This window comes from Amblyraja radiata, chromosome 30, assembly GCF_010909765.2.
Source record: "Amblyraja radiata isolate CabotCenter1 chromosome 30, sAmbRad1.1.pri, whole genome shotgun sequence".
NCBI lineage: Eukaryota > Metazoa > Chordata > Chondrichthyes > Rajiformes > Rajidae > Amblyraja > Amblyraja radiata.
Window position 1 is genome coordinate 12,990,974 of NC_045985.1, and position 6,512 is coordinate 12,997,485.

Here is a 6,512-nt window from a genome sequence, read left to right on the forward strand (position 1 = left end):
GGAGGGTTTGCGTGCATCCACGGAAGAATTAGGTAAGAAAAGCGAGCAAAGAGCTGTACTTCAAATTATTGCATTGTTTTATTTTAGCAGCAGGCTAACGTGTATATTACGGCGCAGCGTAAACGACAGTCCACGCGTGGGCTATGTGCGCCGATTCTAGATTATGCCCTGTTGTATGATATTACAAATTACGAGCTAATGCAACATACCTAACGTGAGGTCGAGCGAATACAATGATACTAAGAGGAGCTGTTATTTTACACGATTTAGATTAGAATTAGTTTAGCTTTTCCTTTTAAAATCTGCCGGGCTGTTACTTTTGCTCTGGGGAATTTACGTTGAGACAGTTGAATGGCGTATAGATAACACTTCGATGTCATTTCTCAATTGCGAAAATGAGAACTGCAAACTACTCGAGAGACAAGCACTAATCCGATATAATCCGAAATGTAGGACTGACAACTCAATACATGCGATTATATTTTTGCGAGCTGTATCCTGGAATTCAGATATCAATTATTGGATTCTATATGATATACCTTCAGCAGCGGACTGGTTCCACCCAGATGCAGTACAGAACGTCACAGGAGATCCTCCTCCCCGGCGACAATCAAACGGGACAACTTCTCCCCCTTCTGTCGTGGGATAGACTGACCCCCCCCCCCCCCCCCCCCCCGCCCCCATCCCCTCCCCCAATATTTATCTTTGCACACCTCCACTCCTTTCCACTCGTCACTTGAATTTCATGCATGTTGTGTTTTATGACTTGGCAGATCAATTTCTCTCCTAGGATTAAAAAAAAGTTCAATCGCGTCGAATCATATCGTTATATCAATGTTATATCAATTTGCAGTAGTTCCCTATTTTTGGCGTCCTCAGATGCTCGCAAATCTCTCAACTGACTGCCTTATTACTGCCAATCATTTCACCCGTTATTAAGAAATTCCCCAAGAAATATCTGTAGGATATCAAGGAGATTCCAAGAATATCCATGCATGATTGTGTGCAGTGCATTATTTCAAAAACTGTCGTATCTCTGTATTTTCTGCAGTAACATCGTTCTTTCCAACCATTCGCTGCTAATCAAAATAGTTGAGCTGAAATTAACAAACATCAATATGATATAATGACGTATTTCCGGAACAGATAAACTGCTGAAGCAAAAAGACGACGGTAAGTGCATAACCTTAGTTTACTTGCCGCCAGCAACAGTTTCTTTCTTTAACCATAAGATATCTCAACATTGAAAATAGGTGCAGGAGTAGGCCATTCGGCCCTTCGAGCCTGCACCGCCATTCAATATGATCATGGCTGATCATACAACTCAGCATCCAGTACCTGCCTTCTCTCCATGCCCGCTGATCCCTTTAGCCACAAGGGCCACATCTAACTCCCTCTTAAATATAGCCAATGAACTGGCCTCAACAACCTTCCGTGGCAGAGGATTCCACAGATTCACCACTCTGAACACCCCCCCCCCCCCCCCCCCCCCCCCCCCCCCCCTCAATCGTCCAAATTCTAGCGAGTACAAGCCGAGTCTATCCAGTCTTTCTTCATATGAAAGTCCTGTCATCCCAGTAATCAGTCTGGTGAACCGTCTCTGTACTCCCTCTTTGGCAAGAATGTATTTCCTCAGATTAGGAGACCAAAACTGTACGCAATACTCCAGGTGTGGTCTCACTGCAGTACAACTGCAGTAGAACCTCCCTGCCCCTATACTCACATCCTTTTGCCATGAATGCTAACATACCAATCAAACGGCATCCAGTTGCAAGGACACAAATAATTAAACTACACGATTCCCCGTTGCTAGATGAATGCAAGTAGTTGCATATTTTGTAACTTACAGAATTCTTTGCATTTAAATTCCACGTTGGTCAGAAAATATTGTCCGAGAGTTTTACCGATTCAAATTCCCCGATTTCCACTGGTAAGTCGAGATAACATTATTAATGTATCCTGAAACAATACCATTTAGGACTATCAAAAATAGCCTTAACGGCACCTGCCGAAACGTCTTCCATCAGCACCATTGGAACGTGTTCCAAGCAGTAACTATCATCTGTGTAAAATTTTCAACGCACCCTTTCCCTTTCCTTCCGTACCTCAAATATATGCTCAAACATTTGATATTTCCAATCTGGGTGAAAAATGAAGATGACATTCTTCCGTGCCTGTGCCATTCATCATACTGTATTCGTTTATATGGTCATCTCTCAACCTCCGACGATACGACGATTTGTCATTCAGACCTTTCGGGCAAGGCAACGAAATTTCGTTCAGACCGAAATGTCTGAATGACAAATAAATTAAATTCATTCAACAAACAATCTAACAGTTTTCAACCTATTTATAGCCAATACAAAAATAATCCAGAGAGCGCGGTCTGCTAAAACTCTTCTGCATCCTCGCAAAGCTTTCGCTTTATTAATGTAATGTGGCGAACAAAACTGCACACAATACTCTAAATAGTCCCGACCAAAGGTACAATGCGGCTACTTTGAGGGAACTATGGACTTAGATTCGATCCAATTTGTGATCCCAGCTACAAAGACAGATGTGTACAGCAATTCGTTTTTCCCCCGCACAATTAAAGCATGGAATAATCTCCACCCTGCTATAGTTACCCAACCAGATGCAACTAAATTTAAAGTAGCTCTTTCTTCCAAATAACCCTTTCTGGCTTAAGTCCTGCCTCCACCACTTCCAGTTTAAATTCAATTTGGAATATTTTGGAGGACCAAGAAACCAAGAACCAAGACAACCTTCTTCACGCTCCACACCTCCACCCATTGTTGTGTCGTCTGCATACCTACAAATCAAACCTTACAAACAACAGAAATCTGAACAATTACCGATGCATAACTCCACTGTCCACAGCTAACAATACAAATTTGTATTTTGCATTTTCTGTACAGAAATACTTGAATTAAAAAAACACATTAAAGAAACAGGTAGGAGTTCAACCTTCAAATGACATTTTCTCGTCAATGTCTGCTGCGTTGTAGCATTCTAGCTCCTGCTACTGGTGAAGACATTGTGTTATTTCGTCCTTGTGAAAGATGTCTGATCAGAAAATAACAATATGTATATGTACTACAGTTTCCCTTTGTGCCGCAATAATCTAATTAGAATTCTTATGCGGTAAGGAACATTTGACCGGCCCAAAATATCCCAAAGAAAACATAGAAAACATAGAAAATAGGTGCAGGAGGAGGCCATTCGGCCCTTCGAGCCAACACCGCCATTCATTGTGATCATGGCTGATCGTCTCCTATCAATAACCCGTGCCTGCCTTCTCCCCATATCCCTTGACTCCACTGGCCCCTAGAGCTCTATCTAACTCTCTCTTAAATCCATCCAGTGACTTGGCCTCCACTGCCCTCTGTGGCAGGGAATTCCATAATTCACAACTCTCTGGGTGAAAAAGTGTTTTCGCATCTCAGTCTTAAATGACCTCCCCTTTAATTCTAAAACTGTGGCTCCTGGTTCTGGACTCGCCCAACATTGGGAACATTTCCTTGCATCTAGCTTGTCCAGTCCTTTTATAATTTTATATGTTTCTATAAGATCCCCCTCATACTTCTAAACTCCAGTGAATGAAACTCAGTGAACTTAGTGAAAACTGACAAGTGTATCGCATCTTTGATCAATTCCCTTTAATAAACGAGGAAAGATACATTTGGCCTATTGGAGCTCCTATGAGAATAAAATTAGGCCAAGATTGGTCAACTTAACTTGGTTTCCCCGTGGGGAATGGCAGGTTATAAAATGTCAACGGAATTCAAAATGTGACATGCGTTTTTTCTTCACACACAAGATAAAACAGAGAGCCAAGGGTTTTGTGAAAATGTGGAAATAAAGTAAATATCACGTAAATAGAAGGAAAAACGTAAATCGACATGGAAATGAATGAATGATTCAAAAATGTGATGTTCCAGCGCTGTATTTCGACATAGGTAGCCGCGCAGAAAATGAAGGCTCCAGTAAAGATAGTCCCACGCAACAGGTCTTTGAATGAACGAGAGCATGTTGAATAGCGGTATAAAAAAATAAAGCTCGAGCGTATTTAAGGCATGTCACCTATCACGAATAAGTAGCAAAACCATTCTGGTGATGCTGGAATTCATTTGCATATTACAAATATCCACAGTTTTGTTTGTCCAACCGTTCCGAATGCCTTGCGCTTACAGGATCGCCACTAGGTGGAGATGTAGGCCAGTGATACGTGTAAACAGATTGTGGATCATGTGAACTTGAATCCGTTTGCGACAGGTGGGGTTAGTTATGCCACAGGTCTCAGAAGCGTTTAAGCTTCCTTCTCTGTGGAGACGAGAAGGAAATGACTGCTATACCGTAATCCGTGTGTGCAGAACTGTGATCTGCATATCAGTCAAAAATGTGTAGGAAAGAACTGCAGATGCTGGTTCAAATCGAAGGTAGAAACAAAATGCTGAAATAACTCAGTGGGTCAGGCTGCATCTCTGGAGAGAATGATTGGGTGACGTTCCGGGTCGAGGCCCTTCTTAAACAAAGAAGCATTAAAAAAAAAACTTCTCAAGTAAGGAATTACAATCCTCTGTGTTCAAGGTGGTGCTGGGAATCTGCAGATAGCAATTCCGATAATATCACATCCATCAGTGAAAACGTGCATGCCTACTTTCAATGACTGGTATACCATGACACCCAGGTCTCGTCGTATCTCCACTTTTCCTAATCGGCCACCATTCAGATAATAGTCTACTTTCCTGTTTTTGCCACCAAAGTGGATAACCACACATTTATCCACATTATACTGCATCTGCCATGCATTTGCCCAATCATCCAGCCTATCCAAGTCACCTTGCAGCCTCCTAACATCCCCTTCACAGCTAACACTGCCCCCCAGCTTCGTGTCATCCGCAAACTTGGAGATGTTGCATACAATTCCCTCGTCCAAATCCACGTTTTCACTGATGGATGTGATATTATCGGTGCTGCTATCTGCAGATTCCCATCATCACCTTGAACACAGAGGATTGTAATTCCTCACTTGAGGAGATTTTTTTTAATGCTACGTTGTTTAAGAAGGGCCTCGACCCGAAACGCCACCCAATCCTTCTCTCCAGAGATGCAGCCTGACCCACTGAGTTATTTCAGCATTTTGTTTCTACCTTCCATTTGAACCAGCGCTAATCAAGGTTTATTCCGATCAGAATCAATTGCGCAAATGCATTTATCGAAAACTTAATTTTTTTAGAAGAGAAAGCAATCTGCAAATCAGACGGTAAGCTAAAGACTCGATGGAAATTATATACCTACATTTTACATTTAGCACCATGAGAATAACATGTTCAAGGTTGCATATTGAATTACTTATTCCTCGTTGTGCGAAGTAAGATTGGGACATCTCTGACATTTCCGCCAGGACTTTAAATTCCTCAAAGATATTCGACATTAGAAAAAACCGTCAACATATTTAGAACAATATTGAAGAAGATGTGTTCAATAAAATTGTTAGTATATTGATTCCTGCAACGGTAACGGTTTAATTTACGGTAAGATGCAAACATAATGAACATCATTTACAATTCAAACCCTGGATGTAGCTCCATTTTAACCAGTGAAACAGGCAATCCGATTCAAATCCATTCGGTCATCCTGAAACTCAGACGTTGATCGCTCAGGATGGATTTGGCGTGGTCTCAACCATTGCAAAAGAGTTCCCTTGTTGACTTGCATGTGCAATCCATAATTCCGCAGGCTAAAGTAGCGTTTATAGAATACCATGTAGCCACGCCGATATATCATAGGAGGCACTAAAATTGTTTATTTTTCTGAAATTAATAAAATATATATGGTATTACAAAATAAAGCGTTATTCATTTCCATTTATTTCCAATACACGAATTATAATCCTAAACATTGCGTTAAACTATAAAGAAAAATAATAGCCAATAGAGCTCTTCTTTTCAATCACAGTCGCTGATCCTATTTACGTGGCATGTCCTATTTACATGTAAAATTGTTTTACAATCCTCATGGACATAATCATGTGCCCATAAACACTACATCCCCTGACGCAAATTCCTAGGTGGCTTAAAATAATGGCATTGCACAATTGCGATAGGAGAACAAGAAAATATACGAGACACAAGCATTTATATAATCTGAAATGTAGGATTGACAACCGAATATATGCGTTTACTTTTTTGGTAGCTGTATCCTGGCATTCCGTGAGAAGTACTTGGTTTTTTATGTTATGTTAACTTCCAGTGTTTCTGTATTTTTGGCGACCTCTGATACTCGCAAGTCACTGAAATGACTGCATTATTACAGCCAAATTATTTCAGCAGTTATTATGTCCAAATATTAACTGTTTCATAACATGGAGTTTGAAGAATATCCCTGCAGCATAGTGTGCAGTGCGCTATTTCAACTACTGTAGTATCTTAATAATGCCTCTGTCCCACTTAGGAAACCTGAACGGAAACATCTGGAGACTTTGCGCCCGATCCAAGATTTCCGTGCGG